Raw genomic sequence first — 23,549 nt, 5'->3', positions numbered from 1 at the left:
CTGAACCCAAGAGTAAAAGCATCTTTAAATTTCTTTTTCCAAGCACGTACCTTTCCATCGATGAATGCCACCTTGTAACCTTTGTCTTCCATTGCTGAAATGGACACTAGGTTCTTCTTGAGATTAGGCACATTACCTCTACCCTTTATGGAATAGGTGGCATCATATCCAAGAATAATCTCCAAGTTGTTTCCTTCTCTATCAGATTATAGAGCACTTCCTTGAATCTGGTGAAGTGCCTTAATGCACCACTATCAATAAGCCAATTTTCCAAAGTGTCCGGAGTAGAGGTAGTGGAGAGGGCAGATATGAGATAATAATCCTTTTTCTTATTAGAAACAACATTTGATTCTTTATACCTGGAGTTCCTTGATTTCTTGGAGAGTCGGCCAATTCCTTGATATCTTGCATTCCTTTTCTCTTTTCCATTGTACCTGTCATTCCCTCAATCATTAAATATTCCCCAGGAATGATTGTGATCATCATCATGTGAGGCACCCCTTCTATTTGGACACTCCGTAACAAAAAGGACAAAATTATTACAAGCAAGGCATATGCCCTTCCTTCCACCCTTAGATATGGACTTTCCATTAAAGTGACCTTTAGGTAGTCCACTAGAAGTTGTCAGTGGAATCTCCGATAAATTTATTTTCTTCAATTTCACAGTTGGTGTACTTGATCTTTGGCGCAACCAGAGCATTTGATGGAGGCTCATGGATTTTACCCTTCACGTAATCCGACACTTCTTGCTATCGAGATGTGGGATGAGGAACCCATTGAGCCTTTTGTCCTTTCCAACTGTCTTCAATGATTTCTCTTTCACTCTTGCTTGGGCTTTGTCTTCACCTCACCTCTAATACCATGTTAATTTTAGGTATGTTATATTTTGACAGCAAATTTACTTTAAGTTTCCATATTAGCTCAATATCAATTCCAGATTAGCAATCACATTTAGAATGATAGTAAAATGCAGTTAGAACATAAACATAAATCGCAAAAGACAAGCCAAGACAAGAGGACACAAGATGTGGCGCCAACCAGGAACCAATGCCAATGTGGGGAAAACCTTGATCAATTATTCTTATATGTTCTTCAATAGTTTAGCAAAGAGAGAGATAGCACACATACATCAAAAGTCAACCTTTTGACTTATCTAAATAAGAGCAGAGATCTTCTCTAAGAAGATGTCATATGAGGTAGCTGATTTGACCTTAGGTGAAGGCATATTGCTTCCATTGATTCAAGGTGACTCCATCACCATGCTGCACCTCACGGTGCTACACCCAATCATCATGCTAGACCTCATTACTATGCTCCAGACATCATACTAGTACACCTTATCATCATGTTGCGCTTCCCTGTACTACATCATCATGTTGTACCTCACTGTGCCCATCATGATGCATCTCAATTCAGCCTTCATTATCCCTATGTTCCACTTTCTTACACTTGTGCTAGAATTCAACATCAGATGCACCTTATAGCAATGATGTCACATCTTATCATGCACACATTAGTTCACTATTAGGGGATTCACTTTTGCTGCATACGATAGCATTCTAACAACAGATTGGGTAGCCTTCATCATGGACTGGTTAGGGCATCAAGACAGTCCTACCAACCCTCATACATCAGTAGCAACATCAAATTTATCCATGCTACTCCAACCCTATTTGTATATGAATTTTTGTGACTGTTTGGTTAGGTCACACTTCTATAGCATTAAACATATCCCACAGTGAACAAACCAACCCCACAAGGACTGCGACCCATCTAGCAAGGCTTCCCCCCATGCCACATTGCCTTCGTAGCACACTGTCCATCCTTGACAGTCCTCAGACATTCCCTAACTGTGTGCTATGGCCTGCGGCCTAGCACAACAGCCTACCTATAGCTTCTACCTCCACAAAATCTAACCAAACAATCTCAGAACAATAGCATACTGCCCTACTAAGACTCGGCATAGTAGCCTGCTCTCTCAGCCCTTTAGAAAACAAGATTCCAGCTGTCAAACAATCTGCACTTGCCTCAGATTTGGCCTCCTGTAGTAGACTTAGAACCCTTTCTTTCATGATGTCAAAGACCCTTCTCTTCCTACGGCTAGGATGTCTTAATTTCATAGCTATCCCTTTGAGAATGTTGCACACTAGATAGAACAATGTCTATGTCTAGGGCAGACCCTTTAAGATAGTGCGTATATAGCTCCTTCCTTGACAGTGAAGAGGGTTATCTTTTCATGATAGCATTGTATTTAGGGCATCATTAGGTCAGCGGTTAGGGCTTCTCCATGCCAACCTTTGAGGTTCTCTGTGGCAATGTAGAGCCAGGGCATCTTCTTCTTAGGGAAGTGTATACTCTTAGGATCTCTCCTCCCACCAAAACCCAAAGACAAGTGGAAAGGAAGAGATCACAAGAAGAGTGTGTGCCCAAATGAATTTCAAGGTATTCATATTTTTAGTTTAAGGTGAAGGGGTGTGTTACATAAACCCTTGACTCCAATTTTTGAATTGGAAATGTAAGGGTGTTCCAGTTTATGAATTTCCCTTCATATTTCCAAAGGGACAAATTCGAAATATGACACAATAGATTCCAAAGTGGATTCTATGATGTTGAGGACCAACATTATTAGCTCCCCCTCTTCGGCTTGCCTGTCTCTAATGAGGAGGCATGGTAAATGAAGCAAGAGGGTAATTCCAGCCACCCATAATAGATCCAAGGAAAACTAGATAAACAAATGGATTAAATGATGAATCTAGACTGACAAACAAACACACCAACAAGTTCTCTCCCCAAAGCCCTAGATATATTTCAATATAAAATGACGATGCTCTACATTTAGGCTTCATAGTTAGGATGATGCTCTACATTTTCATTAGCTGAGTTAAGAGTTTCTCATGATTCTATCAATTCCTACAAAATGTTTCACTATTGATCATAAACATTATGGAAGATAATCTCTTCTCCTTAAATATAGAGCATGCTAATTGTTTTATAACATGCTTTACTGTTGTTTTTTAATGGTATCCTTTGCCTCTAGAAAAAGCAAAGTGCGATTATAACTAGAGAGAAGAGTATGTATATATCATGTATGCAGATTTTCCAAGAGCGGTATCTCCATAACAGCCATTGGAACATTGATTTTTAGTAAATCTTGTAATCAACCTGGAGATACGTCAAGCAACTATGCTTTAACTAGTCCCATTAAAGAAAGGACATTAATTTCTGTGGTGAAGGCCAAGTTTGGCTGATGGAGGAATTTTGGCACTAAGATAGATACCTCATTTTTAACTCTTGCACCAAGATAGATTCATCATTTGTGTTTACTAATTCTTATATTGTTTGCATAATTTGTGGTTCTTGTTAGGAATGGGCACAAGAATAACATTTTAGAAATATCGTAGTAGTTCAGAGGTTCCCGTAGCAAAATTATAATTACTTAAATTCTCACCCATGAAATATATATCCAACTAATGTATGATGAATGGAAAACTTTGGTTGTTCATGTATCCCGTAGAGGAGAATATGGTCTAAAACCCTAATTGAAAATAACAAATCTAGAAAGTAATATAGTAGTTTAAGTTTTAATGTTATGAATTTTTAGAAATAAATAAAGGTGAGAACCTAGAACAAAATTTACCATGTTTTTGAGAATTCTTGTAAGTCCATATGCCTCTCCACAAATGAACACCAAACATATTATAAATATACAGTAGATGGATTTTAAAGAGACGTAAATTTTAGCTTTTTAGCAGCCTTGTATTGTTCTTGTCGGGATATTAAGATTTCAATATCCATTGTGACGCAAATTCACATTTTCATTGAACATCGTTCTAGTCATTTGTTTAAGTCCATTTCTGCTTGTTGAGAATGGCATAAATATCTCACAATAAGTAGATTTTGGTATATTGTAAACCCATTTTCATTGCACCATGCTTCACAATATGTATGAAGAAATTATATAGTCTATGCATACAATTATTACTTAAATGGCTTAAAAGTAAGAGCATTTAAATGGTTATTATAAGTCAAGCTTGTGTCATGTTTAACATCTAAATATGTATTATTGACTGTCCATACTTCAACCTAGCATGAAAGTGAATTATACCACAACAATTGTATGAGTACATACACATAACCTCTCTAAATCAATTTCATGATAATTTAAGATGTTTATTTTCATATTTTTAGTTTACAAGGTGAATGGGTGTGTTACATAAACCCTTGACTCCTATTTCTGAATTGGAAAAGTAATGGTGTTCCAGTTGACAAATTTCCTTTAATATTTCCAGAGGGGCAAATTCAAAATATTAAGCAATAGATTCGAAACTGGATTCTATGATGTTGAGGACCAACATTACTAGCTCCCCCTCGTCAGCTTGCCTATCTGTAATGAGGAGGCATGATAGCTGAAGCAAGAGGGTAATTCCAGGTACCCGTAATAGGGCCAAGGAAAACTAGATAAACAAATGGATTAAATGATGAATCAAGACTACAAAACCAACACACCAACAAGTTGTCTCCCCAACATGACAAAAATATTTTAATATCAAACAACAATGCTCTACGTTTAGGTTTCATAGTTACGACGGTGCTCTACATTTTCATTAGCTAAGTTAAGAGTTGCTCACGATTCTAGCATTTCCTGCAGAATGTTTCACTGTTGATCATAACCATTATGGAAGATAATCTCTTCTCCTTAAATACAGAGCATGATAATTGTTTTATAACATGCTTCGTTATTGTTTTTTTAATGGTAGTCTCTGCCTCTAAAAAGAACAAAGTGTGATTATAACTAGATAGAAGAGTTTGTATATATCATGTATGTAGATTTGCCAAGAGCAGTATCTCCATAACAACCCTTGGAACATTGATTTGTAGTAAATCTTGTAGTCAACCTGGGGATACCTCAAGCAACTATGCTTTAACTAGTCCCATTAAAGCAAGGATATTAATTTTTGTGGTGAAGGCCAACTTTGGCTACAGGAGGAATTCTAGCGCTAAGACAAATTCCTCACTTTTAACTCTTGCACCAAGATAGATTCATCATTTTTGTTTACTAATTCTTATATTCTTTTCATAATTTGTGGTTCTTGCTAGGATTGGGCACAGGAATAGCATTTTATAAATCTCATAGTAGTTCAGAGGTTCTTGTAGAATAATTAAATTCTCACCCATGAAATATATATCCAACTAATGTATGAAGAAGGGAAAATTTTTTCTGTTCATGCCTCCCATAGAGGAGAATATGGTCTAAAACCCTAATTGCAAATAACAAATCTAGAAAGTAATATAGTAGTTGAAGTTTTAATTTTAAGAATCTTTTAGAAATAGGAAAAGTTTGTCTCTACAGTGAAGATGATCTATGCATATGATAAAAACACTCCAGAATCTTATATGGGGATTACTTTTGAGAATATTTTACAAATTTGTGTAACTATTTATATAGAAAACCAAATATGATGAGTAGCATCAATGTGATGGAATATGAAAACTAATTTATCTTCTGTAGATAATTATATCCATTTTTCCCAAACATAATATTTTACAAGAAACACGAAATTGAGGAAAGAATAACTAGTGATAAAATTAAAAACATATGTTTTTAAGTCATGAAGAATTTATTATATGGAAAATAAGAAATGAATCTCCATCATTAAAAGGTAGCATAGTTTCCTTGAGGCTAATAAGCATGTTTCCAATATATGAGTGTTTATAGCATCAATCATTGTGCTTTTCGAGGTATTGCATGTATACATGTACATGAGCAAAGAACACAAAAATTGGGTGTGAGCCTTTGAAGTCATGTAGGCTCGGGAATCATTTTAAGCACAAGATTATATTTAGTAGGGACGTTCTATTTGAAAAATCTTGAAAAGGTGATTCATAGTAATATGTTTTGATATGAAAGAGTTTACAATGATCCAAGTTTTTGTAGTTGAGATAGCACAATGCTTCAAATTACAATGCATTCTATATTCCAATAAATTAAGGAATGAAGAGGACTCACTTTTCTATTTCGCCAAATAGAAAAGTCAAAAGGCATAATATCTCTGGCCTTTATTGTAGGAAGGCCTCACATTTCATATAATGATATTGTTCTGAGTGACGCCCCAATACATTTCCTTAGTATATCATGATTCATTACTAATTACAACTACCTGAGTATATAATTAACACATAAATGTCCATTACCAATCTTTAAATATAAAATTAAATTAAATGCATGGTTTAAAATTAGCTTCATCATGTAGAAAAAATAAAATGTGTGAATAGGCATCCTACCAAGGCATTTGATATCGCTCTGGTTGTGCAACATTTTTTGTGAAAATCATATTTCACCTTTAAAGAAAAATGTAGAATCTAGATCCCTGTGGTGTTTGACAATTTGATTCAATATAGTCAGGTAGAAAGCTTTTGGAATTTAATCACACGATGACAAACATTTTTAATAGTATGGTATGCAATCGACATTTTCAGGTTTTGATTCCTAGACATTTCTCTCCTCACCATATTTTAAGGTGATATCTTGGGATATTTACTAGAAATTGGTAGTAATACCAATGATTTTAAAGAAATGGAGAATGTATTCAACTTTCAAGACATTCTAGGTGGCCAAAATTCAACTATCTATGGACTCTTTGCAATTAAATTAGCAAATAAATTAGCACAGTTCTCTTATCTGAAAATCTCAGCAAGCCTAAAGACCATAAAGAAGATATGGAAGTTAATCCTAGGACTGAAGGGTGATACTGTCTAAATTGAATAGTGGAAAGATACTATTAACAGAATTGCCTCCTTTGTTTGTGGATATGTAGAAAAAAATACAAATGATGAGAACCACTTCCCCTCGGTTGGGGAACCCATTCCCCTGGTTCTCTCATTACTCGATGTGATAAAATAGAAGAGAAACATCCTAGATAGTCCACGAACACTATCGGGAATGTCAAGAACGTTCCTGATGTGCTGCCCTAACCCCTTGAAATTCTAGGAGCCGCTCCTGTAGGTTTCTCAGCTGTTGAGAGTTTAGAATGTTCTCAACCTATGAAGGAGCATCTAGACTCTCCTTGATGGTAAAATAGTGCCCAGGATCTCCCCACATGCATGGCCTCGGGAATCACCTATACTTTCTTTCCTTACTACCTTAGTATTGGATGCTTAGCTTGACATTATTTTTTCACCTGATTGATTACTAGCTCGGAATCACCCATAATATTCAACATTTTCATTCCTATCTTCCTAGCAGTTTTAAGACCCAACACCATGGCTTCATACTCAGCCAAATTTTTGGTACATTAAAACTCCAATTTGAAGGAAAAAGGATGATGAATACACATAGGAGAAACCATAAAAACACCTACCCGAAAACCACCTTTAGAAGAATTAGGGGAATATGCCTTTGGTTTTATTACATCATCACTTGTCCTTTAGGTTGTTTCTTATGTCTTAGATATCCTTGAAGATTCTTTAGATATCCTTGAGGTTGAGTTAATATTGAGGCATTCCACATGAATGTTGAAATTGAGTGGCAGATGGAAATATTTCTTGCATATCTAGAAATTGATATCTATTTGTAGATTATCATTATTGTCATAAATAAAACTCCATGTTTATTGGTAAACATGCAATTTCTTTTGACATGCTATTGTTTAAATAAATATTATTTCAATTTGTATGGAAGGTAGTTCTTACTTTTCTCCCATTGTCATATGCAGGTTGAGAGTGGAGATGCAGAACTCTGCAGTGTCTATGTTCCCATGAATCATCTATATATTGGTGACATTTTTCTTTTTAACTCTAAATATATTATTCGACCAAAATTATTTGTTTGTGAAACCATAGGTTGGTAGTCATGCATTTTTATTTCATTACTGTTATTATTTATGGTGTATATGTTTCCATGATATGTTTCATTATTTTTGGGATTTTGTTTCATAGATCTAGGGATGATACTTTACCCTCTTCTTTTCACTTTCCAAAACATGTTCCTGCCATTCTATTTTACGCTATAGTTTGCAATAAAATTAGCTATCCATCCTTACTTCCTTGGAGGCGTGTGTTGTGACTTCATATCCCAACTTCATTGGAGACCTACATTGTCACTTCATATATTGTACATTTGTAATAGTGGAAAGTAATCATAGGTAGAAGGAGAAAGTTATTAATGTGGAATGGAATCCCAACATAGGGATACTGCATTGTAGTATCAAGACTTGCAATTCTTATGAGAATCACATAGATAACAACCACAAACTAAAGAGGGCCCACAAGGCATGACACCAAAACCACTTAGTGATGTTAATGGCAGAGTGAAGGAGGATGCTATAACATTGGGGACTTGCACTCCAAAGGAATGGAATCCCAACATGGGAGTGTGCCACTTTGGTAATGAGACTCGAAACTATTACAAACTGCATATATATAGTCATTATTATTATTTTTTTGAAGGAAAATCTCATGGGAAATCCAAGGGATGCTTCCCCACATTTGTGGATGATATCCCTTGTATACCTCTTGACATAGGCTTGTTTGTTTAATGTAGGGGTATTTGGTTCGGAGCATCCGAAGCAAATGAACAACTGTTGGAATGGCCCATTTTAGGAATTTTGAGCATTTTCAAGGGAGTAGAGGCATAGTGCTTTCTCTTTCTTTGTCTTTGTAGAATCATGTGATTGCTTGTGGTTTGGATTTAGTAGGCATGTGTGTTTGGGTCATGTTCTTGATTTAGGACCACGTGATACATTTTTTTGTTTTGTATGCCCCTATCCTTAACTTTGAGCAAGAATAGTTGTGGAATTGGATGGCCTCTTCTTTGTTGACAAGTTAATGCATATTTAGGGGGGACCTGACCATGTTTGAGTGCGAAGGAGACAAGTGCGACAATGGGGTTTTATATATGGACTTTATATATTGTACATATGTAGTAGTGGTATCCCTTTGTCTATATTTTCAGGTTGTGATTCCTAGACATTTCTCTCCTCGCCATAATTTAAGGTGATATCTAGAAAGTGGTAGTAATACCAATGATTTTAAATAAATTGAGAATGTATTCAGCTTTCATGACATTTTAGGTGGCCAAAATTCAACTTTCTAGGGACTCTTTGCCATTAAATTGGCAAAGAAATTAGCACAATTCTCTTATTTGAAAATCTCAGCAAGCTTAAAGACCGTAAAGCATATATAGAAGTTAATCCCAAGACTGAAGGGTGATACTGGCTAATTTGAATGGAATAAAGATGTTATTAACAGAGTTGCCTCCTTTGTTTATGGATATGTAGAAAAAAATACAAATGATGGGAACCACCACCCCCTATTGCGAAACCCATTCACCTGGTTGTCTCATTATTGAGTGTGATAAAATAGAAGAGAAAAATTCTAGATAGTCCACAAACGCTATTTGGAATGTCGAGAACATTCATGATGTTGCTTCCCTAACCCCTTGGCATTTTGGGAGTTGCTCCTACACATTTCTCACCTATTGAGAGTTCAAAATGTTCTCAACCTGTGACAGAGCATTGAGACTCTCCTTGATGGTAAAATAGTGCCAAAAATCTCCCCACATGCATGGGCTTGGGAATCACCTATACTTTCTTTCCGTACTACCTTAGTATTGGATGCTTAGCTTGACATTGTTTTTTCACCTGATTGATTACTAGCTCGGAATCACCCACAATATTCAACATTTCCATTCCTATCTTCCTAGCAGTCTTCAGACCCAACACCATGGCTTCATAATAAGCCACATTGTTTGTAAATTAAAACTCCAATCTGAAGGAAAAAGGATGATGAGTACCCGTAGGAGAAACCAGAAAAACACTTACCGCAAAACAATATTTAGAAGAAGCCATATCAAAACTAATATTCCATAGACTAGCAGTGTCAGGACTTGGAGATGCACTATATACAATTGGTAAACCATTGGTTCAGTCTCCTAAGTTTAAATGATAAATAAATATCCACAATAGCCCTAACTAAATAAGTGTTAACAATTTTACCCCAATTTACTTCATTCACTTCATTCATTGTTTTTAATTTTCTCGTCCCTTCATGCTTTTCTCGTAGTGCTTGGAGTTGCATTTTCTCTTAACATGTTGTTCCATATACCAACATGTGCTTGTGTTCTTCTAACTGGATTCAGCACACTCACTCTCATTGGAGTGCAAAGATTTAGGGTGCTCCATCCGATCCTTTCGACTATACTCTATGCATCTATTTCAAGACAAAATGACAATTCATTTTTCTTATGTAACCTCGTTACTTCAAAGCCTTTTATCCTGTGTTATAACTTGGGACATTGCAGATGAGAAATTTGGAGGCGATCATTGCTTTTCTTGTACTTACAATGTTTGGTTGTTTCGTTGGAGAGATGGCATATGCAAAGCCTAAAGCCAATGAGGTGTTAAAAGGAATGTTCATTCCTAATTTAAGAGGAAGTGGAGCAACTGGTATTTCCATTTCTCTTATTGGAGCTTTTCTTACACTGTAAGCCCCTATCACTTGTCTGTTTCGTTAATTCAATTCAATGAATATGTTTCGTCAGCGCAAAGTAGTAATGATTAGAAAATCTCGCCAAACATTTTCCCCTATGATGCAAATGAGGCGTTAGGCATTTAGCTGCACTATAATAAATGGAGTACTTTTAAGTGCGATTTTTTTGGAGTTTCTAGCAGTTTTCTAGTCAAAATTTTGTGAAAACATTTGTGGCCAAATTTTGATTTGTGTTTTTTAAACTGGTTTTTTTTGCTACATATATGGATTCAAAACCCTCAAAAACCTCTAAATCACTTTGATTGTGAAGAGTTCACCTGTCAAACTTTTGATTTCAATGAATGTCAGCCAAAACAAACTAGATAGAAAAATAAACTAGAAAACTTTCCAAAAAATCGCACTGGAAAACTACTAGGTAATAAATCCCTCAAATGATGTGTATCTTATCATGTAAAAAATTTAGTACTATGGTATTGAGTGTTTATTGATTACCTTCATAAAATGTAACTGATCTTGTCATCCACCATATCCAGATACAATTTATTTCTTCACTCTGCCTTGGTTCTCTCCCAGAAAGTACCACCAACTGTTTCTAGAGTTAATGTAAGTACTCTTCCATAGTTTAGAGAATTCTTAAAATAACTAGAATAGATTATTCGTGTACTTTTCACTGTGCTTTATTTACAAATTAGATCGATTTTCGATGGGTTGTTGAAATTACAAGTTTTCATTATGGAAATTATGAAATGTAATTATTCCACTCAGAATAAGGTCTAATAGTCCCATCTAGAAGTACACTGAAAAACATGATTCTTCAACCCAAACTATCATAACTCCATCTAAAAATCCTGCAAAGAATCATTCACTACATGAATAAACTACTTCCTGACAATGTCGGGCAGCCATAGACCTGTTAATGACTCATTAATCAGATCAGAAGACTATGAAATGATCTTAAAATGTTGTCTATGTTCCAGTCAGTGTGCAGGTATTTTCTCATTGAAACTGGATTTGCTATATTTATGGAATTCTTAATCAATGTCGTTGTTACCTGTCTGAGTGGGGCAGTCTATTCTTCACCAAACTTATCTACAGAGGACTCGGATAACTGTTGGAACTTGGACCTAAATACCTCATCTTTTCTATTAAAAGTAAGTGGATCCTTCCATCCCAACAAATATTTCCTCCACTTTGTCACTATGGTTTTGATTCACCTCCCTATTCTTCCAGCATTTTAATCACTTAGACAACTTTACAAGTGAATTGACTTATCCATTCATCATGATTTTAATTATTTGCTCAGGCACTTGAAATGGATCCACAAAATTTGTTAGTAAATATAGATCTCATTCAAATCTTTGGCATTAGGAATTTCCTGATATTGTTAATGGTAGTGTTCCGAAAATCGTAAACCGAAAACCCTCTTTTGTCGTTCTTTAGCATGTTCTAGGTAACTGGAGCTCAAATATTTATGCCATCGCACTACTAGCATCTGGCCAGAGTGCATCGATCACAGGGACGTATGCTGGGCAGTATATCATAACACATTAGTAACTCATTTTTTTCCCTCTTGAAAATAGATGAATTTTGAATTTTGATAACCAGATTTGCATAATATTCGCATGATACCACTTTTACTGGCATTTGAGTGTGGTGCGCTGTTTTTGGTGGTAGGTTTTTCTCAATATGAAAATGAAGCCATGGCTCTGCAGTCTTATCTCTCGGGCCATTGCCATCATCCCAAGCTTGTCAGTTTCTATTCTCTATGGTTCTTCTGGTGCTACGCAGCTTATTATTATTTCGTCGGTATGCTCTTTTATCATCGAAATTGGCATCTTGATAACACATTTCAAATCACAAAAAATCATGATTGGGATTAAAATTATTTCCCAGCATTCCAATTAAAAATTTCCATGGATTTTGATTTCAGTAGTTAGATAATGTAAATGTCAAAAAACTTTTAGTAGTTAGATAATGTTATTTTAAATATTTCTTAAAGAGTTAAAATTATAGTGCTAGATTCATATATATACACTCAAAAACACATTTCATTCAATCCAAAAAACCTCAAACTTACCATAATTAGAAAACATTTCTCATCTAAATATTTCAGATGTTTTATATTTAAAGGCTAATGCTATGCGTATTCCTTCCGTGCAGATCATTTTATCATTTCAACTGCCATTTACATTAATTCCACTGTTGAAGTTTATGAGCAGTGAGATAAAGATGGGTCCTCACAAGAATTCAATCGGAGTAAGTTGCTACTACGAGATTGGAGAAGAAAACCTTTTTTTCTCAGTGCTAGAAATGTAGGATAATGACGATTGATCGTATTATTGTTACCTAAATTGAAAAAATTTTCTTGAATTATATGGTGATTTTTTGAATTGCATTTTACTAAATGGAAAATATTCTTTACCGTGTCGTAGATTATGGTTCTTTCCTGGTCGTTGGGATGGTGTATCATGGGCATCAACACCTACTACTTGACTACAGAATTTGGAAAATGGTTGGTCCATAGTAGTCTGCCTAAGGTAGTTTCTATATTTATTGGACTAATTGTATTTCCACTCATGGCTCTATATGTGGTGGTGCTTTTTTATTTGGCTTTCCGACGAGAAAAGAAAGTCACTTATATGGCTCAACTAGGATCCTCGATTTGATCTGAAATTACAGCGAGTATTAACCGAACCAAGTCACAAAAAATTGATATAGAATCACAGAAGTGATTTGAAATTGGAGTATGATTCGATTAGATGTAGAGAACTGATTTGGAATTTTAAGGAAGTCATGTAAAAATAGCGCAAGTATTAGCAGATCTGAAATTTAGTGTGTTTTCCTCTTCATGTCCCTGAGTTGGTTTCATATTGTGACAATTTCCATGCAACACTAAAACTTCTTTAACATTGCTTGACCTCCATTACTATGAAGAAGAAAATTCCTAACATGGTACTGAAAACAAAAACACATATGCATTTAACCATACATAGGTACAAAGCTTTTACCTGGAAAACAATCTAATCATATAGGCTTGCAATTTCAAAAATATCATGGGACAGTACTAGCTTTTGTTTATGCATTCATTTTTCTTATTTCAAAATTATAGTAGGAATACCCCAAAGGTAAGGGTATCCCTTTAGATCATTCCTCTACCTATATCGCCTTACAGTTCCAGAATGTTCTTGGCCTTTTCCACAACATAAGCGGTTTTAACCATTAAAATCCACACTTATATGCCAAGTGCGCCAACGATAAAAAAATGTACAGATAGTCATTTACAAAGATTATTACAGATCAGACGCCTTCGCCAATTTGGGGGTTTTGGTCTTGAAAATCAGTAGTAGTTTTTCCCTTTTTCCCGAAAAAGATATTTTAGTTTTTCGTTCCATTTCTATTTTTTGTTTCGTCCAAAAGATTTTTTGTCGGTAAAAACTAATTTTCGACGACCACTTTCCTCGTTGAAAATTTAGCCTTTTGGACAAAGTCGAAATAGCTAAATATTTCTCTGAAAATATATTCATTTTAGCTGAGGCTTTGCATCTAAGAGGGTTTGCCTTCAATTTTTATTTTCTGAACACCCTGCAAATCTTCCACTGAGTACAATATTGAACCAGATTTATCCTTGTCCTTTCAGTGGAAATGGCTTCAGATTTTCTACATTTCCTATATAATGTAACTAATATAAAGGCAGAAGTAGCTGCAAGTGATGAGAGGAAATTCACTTTAGGTTAGACAGGAACATGCAGGGTGAGTGTTCTTCTTCCAAATTGATAAGAGGAGTAACTTCCACAAAGTTAAAGTTGAGTGTTTCTGCAAGATGCTCTGCAAACTGTTTTGAAGATACGTGTTGAAGTAGTGCAGTACTCCAAAGCATCAACAGATCTTACAGGGATGTATATAAATCAAGAGCATATACTGAAAAATAAAATGAATGTCATAACAAAAACAATAAATACAAGCTCACTACAACCAATATACAGCAGGGTAGTTATTCTTCGTAGAAAAACACTAACCTACAAATATTAACCAACGTGCAATGGATGGTTCAAGAGATACTATGATTGCTATGGGTGCATATCAACCACAATATACATGGTCTAAAAAGCGAGACCATCCACATGGCCAGGTGGTTGGCTTAAGATTTTGTACCATGTTTATATCATGCTTTGGTATTGTTTTATTTTGTTTTCTCTACAGCAACTGCTTTATGAGGCACTCCCTCCCTCCTAATGTGAATACATACTGAAGCATCCCCACCTCTTCTATTTTTTTGAAATAACTATGCAAATTTTGGCCTGAGTGGGTGCAAAATTCTTGGCATGTGTCACTTTGGGGATGCCCAACCATGCATACACTGAGAATCAAACTTGGGTTAGTTGGGGCAAACTCACATCAAGCTTCTGCTAGACCACAACCCAACCAACATAAACTAAAGCACACTTACTAGAGGTCATGCCCATTTTTACTGAATTTGATGTTGCATGAAGATGGAAGCTAAACTTATATGGGAAGTGGTGAACATATCCAGTTTTGTTGGAATTTTATGCAGAGATTATAGATCCAAATCAGGTCATGTCTTTATTTGTTTCGAGCTTTTAGTTGAGTGAATTTTCCACGCAACCTCCTTCTTGCATAACATCATAATGCACTTGTTAGATAGGCTTCATCGTTTTACTTCATTTATTTTGTATTGTGCTATCTTTCTACTTGTACAATGTATGAATTGCATTAAAGAATAACCTCCCTTACAATGAACAAGGATTTTTTGGGGCTCCATTTTAGACATTAATAGAATTTATATGCTCTTGATTTTGTAGGTCAAACATGCTACTATTTCACTACCAGAGACGTTTGGTAAGCTTGAGTGCGTTGTAAGATACTCTGAATTTTTCATTATGAATGTCAAATTAGAATAGTTATTTGGATATTTTCCTTTTACATTTGAAGTTTCTATAATCTCTCATAGGAAAACTAAGTTTGCAAACCCTGCATTTATGGTTTTATATATTCTTTGATATCTAGCAGAATTGCTTTCCATTTTTCAAAGATACATTAAAAGATTTCTGACTTGTTTTCTTGTATGGCCATTAGTGGAAACCCTCCTATCTTGACATCAACTCTTGCAAGTACCCCTTTATTTACAAATGCTAGTCTTATGAATATAGATTAAAAGGAAGCATGGGCTTGCAACACCCAAACACCAAAAACCCATGCACCTTTCTCGGGACCTACTTGTATGCTAAGTCTTATAGTTTTGTTTTTAATAAATCATTTTACATACTCTTGTTGTTTTTTTGCGCAGTTATAATCCTACACCTTCTCTTAAAAGTTACCCTGATATTGAGCTCATATTAGCCATGGATTTGCTTCTCCATGCTTCATATCATACCGTTGATTGCTCTATCATGTACCTTATGGTCAGAATTTTGTGTATTGTATTCTTTTCTCTCCAATTTGCATACAAGGAATTAAATCTCCAAAAAATGTTAAATTTACTCTCCATCAACATTACAATTAAAGGAGAAAAAAAATGAAAAAGAAAGAAAGATGTTTATAATAAATGATAAAAATGTGAAATCTATTAAGTAATTTAATATTTTTTATTAATAAAAAATAATATTAAATTAAAACTGGTACTAAATAATTTATTAATAAAAATTATAAAAATAGCTTACTTGAATTACCAAGGTTTTAAAATCAATACAAATTATAAATAGGAAATAATCACAAGATTAATTAAATTAGAGAAATTGAGTGTTGCTATTTTTGGACACATAATTCATTATGGTTGGTGTGGACGAATGTGAATGAAAAAATTTAAAGAAACCACTTGGAATATAAAACCAAAGCCGAAAGTATGAATTAATGTGAACATCCTAAGGAAGCATAAGATGGCTTCAACCTTTAGGCCTTTAAATACCATCTAGACCTCCCGTAGATCTATAAAAGTCCCAGTGGACCCAAAGAATATGAAGGTTGTTTACGTTATCCCATGCTCTTGTGGGACTCCCTACATTAGTGAGGTTGGTCACTCGATTAATCAAAGGATTGTTGAACATGCCGCTAACATCAAGCATGGTAGGACTCGCTCCTCTGCTTTGGGCTTTGGCATAGCATGCATATAAATCAAAGCATCACATCTGCATTGAGGAGGCTGAATTCGTTGCTAGGGTTAGTCATTTCCATCATCATAAATTGAGGGAGGCCCTAGAAATTGAAAAAAGGCTGCATAATTTGAATAGAGACGATGGTTGGATTATTAGTAGTAGTTGGGTCCCTCTCGTGTCCTCCTATTTTTTTTGGTTTCTTTCTTTTTGGGTTTATTTTGTTTGTTTGTTTATCCGTGTCCGTATTGGTGTCATTTTTATTGTATTTTTTGTTGGTTTATTCTTCATTAGAGTTTATATTATTGATCCTTCATGTTTTCTTATGTATTTTATTCGTTCTTAACTCATTTTAGTATTTCTTTTATTTGTTTAATGGGCATCAACCTTGTATTTTATTGTTGAATTCATATATATATATATATATATATATATATATATACTTGTGTATATTTTTATTTTATTTTATTTATTTTCTGTTAATTATTTTTATTTGTTATGTCTGCCTAGGGTAGCTCAAGTGGCAATGGACGTGGAATGAAGTATCACCGAACCTAAGACCTAGGGTTCAAATATTGTGCCACCCTCCACCTGTAGCGAGATGAATAATAGACATGTAAACCCAAAAATCAGAGAGCCCTACCAAGCTTACGAAAAAATATATTTTTATTTGTTATATCATCTTGTCTCGATTAGGGTCTTGACTCATTTTTATATTTTTTGACTTCCGTCCTTGTTTGGAGTTTTATTTTTATTTTTTTTCTTGTTAGTTATATTTTTCAATTATTTCCTATTAATAGAATTTTTTAATAATATTTGATTTTAATAAATTAATTTAAACATTTTTTTTCAAAAACTAGTTGTTTAATATAGTTGTTACTTAATAATATTTGTTTTTAATAAATTAATATCATAATTTAAATATTATTGACTTTGATTTTTTTTTTTAATTGAAATCAACATGATTTCCTTTTATTTTTCTTTTGTAGGGTTCAAATTTCAGATTCTTGATTTGTTGGTGCAACTCTTCCAAGTCACCTAAGCATGTCCTCGACTTCTTCAAAAACTATCTTGTAGGTGGACTACTACCACATGTCATCTTTTGTTGTGCACTTTTCATCATCAATATTCTATTGCAACATAAGTTATAATAAAAAATTATCTCTTCACAACTCCACTTCATGAAAATATCATTCATATTTTTATCATTCATGTTGTCTTCAACATTCATTTATGCGAATTATATGCGAATTATATCAAGGCATGGTATTGCAAGCCATGCTTCAAGGAACTTTAATTCTTCTTCAAACGTTGTTGTTTCTTCCTGATTGTTGCTAACATCTACACATTCAAATTCAACGTTATGTTTAAAAATATTTGCAGAACCATATTTCTTTTCTTTTGCAATGAGAACTTTCTTTTCTTGTGCTACACTGCATTTGGGTGTTGATTGGTCATTGCATGTTTTGTGAATGAGGGGTGTGATTAATCCATGAAATTGGAGTTTAAATAGATTACACAAGAGACATCAACAATAAATAACTAGAGTAAAATTCAACAAAAACTTAACTAACTAAACTAAACTGGAACTGATTATGACACTTGGAGTAACAAATATGAAACCTAGTAGGTGGTTGGAATCAGTTTATCCAATAGTTGGTCAATATCGTCTACATTTAGGGGTACACCTAGTCTCTAAAAAGTGTCAAGTAATGTCAAGACAAACAAAAAGCGTGGACAAATCCTTCATTAGGAATTTTGTGTGACATTCAAATGTACATAATATTAAATGAAGGCATAAAACGGTGAATGCTCTCGATGATAAATCCAATAATTGTTGTTATTGTGTTATTGTTCATTCTTCAGTGGCCTTTTGTGACACATCTAGGGCGAACCAGTCAAACTAACTGATTCCAATTCCAGTTCAACCAATTTTTTAAATAATGGATTGAACGTTTCACTAATTAATTTGCAGTCACAATTACAGGTTTTTATTTTATTTTATTTCTTTTCGTCATTGGTATTTTTGTAGCAAGAAATTGTGGCATACGAAAGAAGACCAAATTTGTAGAGTTTTAGGGTTGTTGTTGGCCATAAGGTGTCTCATTAGATTTTATTTGTGTCCATTTATTTCACCTAACTAAAGAGATATGTTGCATTGAATTGATGTTCAACACTAAGGTTTTTCTATTGGTCATTGATGCTAATTTCCTTTTTTTAATGGTTTCACCCTCCTACAAAATGTCAATCTTCTTTTCTAGTGATTTTAGCACTTCTTATTGTAAATTTTGTAAAGGATAAGAAACCATTTGAAGTTCTAAGTTTGGAAGCATTGTTACACTTCAACATTGACATTATGATTTTTTTTTGTGAATGTTAGACATTTGGTTCTCTTGTTTTCTTCAACATCTACATTAGGAACTACTGATTAAATTTGGCTTTGGGTAGAGAGCTTATTTTCTTTATTTATACCAATTTCCCTTGTTGCACACCTCTCTTGCCCTGTCAAATGACTGTAAGAACCACATCTCTATTATTTTCCTGATTGGATGCACATATTATAGTTTTGTCTTCTTTACTTCTGTATTAAGTTTGTTGTGGGAAGATTTTACTTAAAGAGAGGCCTAATAGTGGTGCATTCTCAATTGGTTAGAACACCCCTCATTTAATTGATCAAGAGAAAATGGCTAGACTAGATGATTTGTTAGACTTATTGAGCACTCTAATGATGTCTATTGTTCATAACAAAGTCCAAGTCAATAAGGACTCTGTCTCTGCCATTCGAATATGTTTGCAAAAGGCACAAGACAAGATTGAGCTTTTGGAGCTTGAATCTGAGCAATACAAAGATGAGCTACATCATAAAATTCATCGTTCCGAGCTAGTTTTTGCTCAAAACAATTATTTGTTTGTGTTTGAGACATACTCCCATTAACTACCATAAATTGATCAAATTAGTGAGGTTCAGGTTGATCGAAATCAAGTGTCGATTTCAGGAGCATATTTCCATCAAGATACAGAGGTTATGGTTGCACTTACCAAGTCCATCATTAGAACCTAGGAAGAACTTAATAACAACTAGAACAAAACCAATCTTGGATATGACAAGGATGTTTCCTTTCACATTCTTTACTCTTCTAATCCCCTCAAGTTTCAAAGTGCTTGGCTTCTTCAGAGTGGTTCACCTTCATCTAGTCAACATCATGCTCCTCTTCCACAGCCACATCATATTTGAAAATGTCAACCTTGTGATCGGGTCAGTGATGTGAAAGACCAGTGTTTTGATCTTCACCCTTGAATTATGGAAAACACACACATTATTTAGATAGATACTCTAAACATAAGACTCCTGCAAGAGAAAATATTCACCTAAGATGGGAAACTTCTTGTCAATGGTCTTCAACGACTAAAAATATATATTGGTCTTGTCAGTGGTCTTCAATGACTAAAAGTATATATTGGTCATACCTCTGAGTTCACGCTCGGGTATTGAAACATCTTGCAATTGAGATTTCTTCATCTTCTCACCTTTTATATTATAGGGGGAGTTTATGGCCAGTTACCAAACTCAAAGATTTATTAAGTGAGCCAGAATTAGAGCCAGTGACTAGAACCTAGAGCCATAGTTAGCCATAGCCATTTTCAGAGTTGTAGTTAGAGACGAATTCATGTTGCATGGGCTTGTTTTTTCTTGGTGGTCTACCTTAAATGACCACATGTAAAGGACTTCAATTTTTACTACATTAGTTTATGGTCATGTATACACTAGCATGAGGGAGCACTTCCACTAGCAGAAGAATTTATCTTCTATCCAAAATTGGAATTTTTCTAGGAACTACTTCGAGCTTTATTTCTAGAATTGGTGGTCAACCTTCAACCACCACTAGTAGAGACCTCGAGCTCTCCCATCTCATCTAGTTTGTGATCTTCCTTAAACAACCATTTTAGAGAGCATATCCATCCATTAGCTGTCATGCATTTTTGCATTTCAACTTTCTTCATAGACTCATATACACCACTTCATATCAAAGGAGGAGTGTTGGACACCTAATCTATTAGGGTTGATGTGGATGAATGTGAACTGTCACAGAAGTCCAAGAGACCTCTTGAAATATGAAACGAAGGGTTAGACGTATGTATTAATATATACATATTTCTGAATAAAAACGTGTCATACATTTATCCAATCTACTATTTACATTTTATGAGTTTAACACTTATTAATAAAAAATTATCTAATAATTAAAAATCTAAAAAAGTCATCAATTAATATTATAATGTTTACAAACTAAATTATACTTAAAATTTAAAATAGATTCAAAAAATCATATCTTAATTTATATATAACAATACACCAATAAAAATTTAAAAAATAGTCTTTTATTGTAATATATCAAAATTGAATTTCACCCCAAAATATAAGATGTAATGTTATAAATAAAATTCACTTTATAATTCTAAATATAAAACTTTGAATCTCAAAAATTCCCAACATTATATTTAAAAAAATAGTAAATTATCATAACATTTAAAAAATAAATATTAAGAAATATAAGTTACTTATTATTCACCAATATATTTAAATACTTAAAATAAGAAACAAATTTCTTCACTATTCTAAAATTTAGATAAATAAAAATGTACTAAATCTTTAATAAAAACATTAAAATATGAAATAATAAAAATGTTTCTATAGAATTTTAATTTTCCCATACTAAATAATAATAATAATGTTTTTATATAAAATTTTATTTTTCCATATACCTTAAACATTTATTTATATTGGAAAAAACATTTATTTATATTGGAAAAACACAAATGTGATAAGTAAACCTACACATAAAACTTATCTCCCTGAAAATAAATTGTCTTCTTTGTTCCTCTTAGACACCACCTTCCAAATTAAAAAAATTAAAGATATATATATAGAGTATACTATTATGTATAATAATAATAATAAAAAAAATATTATTTTAATATAAATTAAAAAAACGCCTTTAAAAAAATTATAACGTGTAAGTATACTACTCGAGTTAGTTATTCTTTGAACCAGTCATATCACAATAAATAGTTTAAGAGGGCACTTTATAGCTATAATCTACACCGAAAACATATGATATCAAAATAAAGTTTATATAATGTATTTTATGACTGATAATATAAAATGATGAAATGGCATCCAATCTCACAAGATTTCTCTTATATGCTCTGACAAAAAGACATTTTCTGCCTGACAATTTCTGGAATCCGAACAATAAACCCTCAAACCTCTACGGCCGTTCTTAATTTATAATAGCCCATGCCCACCAGGTATAATAATTTATATCCTAGGCGGGGACGAGTAATGGAGGACGTTAACGTTGTATTCAACGACTGCATTGCCGGATTTTAGATCGAAAGAATGAGTGCGGGCGAGTGCGTAGCCGCGAGCCAGCCGAAACAATCCGCTTCCTCCGACGATGGGCATTTCTCTCACATCATCCAAAACCGCATTCTTCCCTACAATTGCAAGGGTGCTGCCGTTGTACTTCCCGCTCTCAAACACAAACGTCGTTACCATTAGGAGTTGTAACGTAGATACCCTGCGCTCTGCCAACCATTTTGGAGGTCGCTTCGGGCCCTTCGGTAAGCCAGTCGTCCATAACCCTAACCATGCCGAACTGAGTAAACGAAGAATTGGTTGCGGGAGCAGACGCCACCTCCACGGCCGTCACATTTGTACCCACCAGTAAGTTGTGGAAATAGAAATGCAGGTGGCTTACCTTCAACAGCCCTAATTTCGGTTTTGCCTCTACCTCCGCTATGTTAAGGTAAGCCAACAACAGTACGATGGTGAATGTGATAGTTGCTGCAAAATAACCCATTTTCGCTCTCTCACCAAAATAAAATGCCTCAACGCCCAGGAGAAGAGAATAAATGTGTATGGTGATGAAAGGCTAGCCCCAATATTATATTGCAGATGCCCGTGATGAACACGCTTATCTTGGGGGCCACTGTTGCATTTTCACTGTTATTTTGTCTTGGGTTGCCACGACCTTGTAGCAACTTCTACTGTTATTTTGTCGTACTTCTACTGTTATTTTGTGGTGGGCATGGAATTTCTTGTTTGAAGGCAACATTTTCTGCCCTATAACGTGAACCAATGGACTTTACCATCGCGTGCTAGAACAGATGGCAGACTTCAATTCGTTTTTCCATCCAAAAAAGATCGCCGACGAAGATTTCGTATACATGTATGAGATTCTTTGGTCTAAGAACTAGAACCTTTGGAGTGTCACATCTTCGTTGGTTGTTGGATACTGATACCTAAATTAAATACAAATATGTAACGGGTCTCTTACGCTACCTCGTCGTTTCAGGGAACCTGAACTTTTCCAGATCATTGACTCAAAGGTTTGAGAAAGACGTTCAGGAGGTCACGAGGGAAGAATGAGTAAAGTCCAATGCCCGGGTGTTTGGCATTTCACACAGCAAGTGCATAAGTAGAGGAATTGTTAGATTTTTTTTTTTTCCCTCGGAAAAAGTCTATTACATTTTGTAGATGCCAGCGGCATGGGCTAGAAGCCTATCCTTGTGAGTTCGAACTAGATAGAGGTGTTCAGACACTGCAAGCTATGATCTTCAAAAAATTACTTATGTACTTACTCTACTCATAGAGTATCAAAAAATAACTGTCATGTGAAAATAAACTGCTTGATAAAAACTTCATATAAATATTTATATAAAGACAACACATGAAAATATATACAGCAAAACTTTATATCAGCTCCCACTGACCTTTACTAATCAGATATCTCTATGAAAGGTCTATGATAATACTGATGGAAAGTTCCATCAGTTTGCTCCAGCATGCTCCAAGTGCCTACAAGCATGTGCGCTGCTTCCTTGGATAGTAGATTGGCAGCTATGTTCCTCTCTCTGTATATATGTTGACAAGTAAATGTGTCAAATAAATTT

The 23,549-nt window shown here is 34.4% G+C and overlaps 1 pseudogene; it reads right to left on the bottom strand.

The window, feature by feature from the left end:
* Positions 1-21,912: 21,912 nt before the first annotated feature.
* LOC149187230 (dirigent protein 21 pseudogene) lies at positions 21,913-22,474 on the bottom strand (annotated as a pseudogene).
* Positions 22,475-23,549: the final 1,075 nt, after the last annotated feature.

The sequence above is a fragment of the Pinus tabuliformis genome, chromosome 3_1 (assembly GCF_031772625.1).
Source record: "Pinus tabuliformis cultivar Carrire ecotype Pingquan chromosome 3_1, CPIR1, whole genome shotgun sequence".
In the NCBI taxonomy this organism is placed as follows: Eukaryota; Viridiplantae; Streptophyta; class Pinopsida; order Pinales; family Pinaceae; genus Pinus; species Pinus tabuliformis.
Note: the sequence above shows the minus strand (reverse complement) of the source record. Positions and strands in the feature narration are given on the sequence as shown.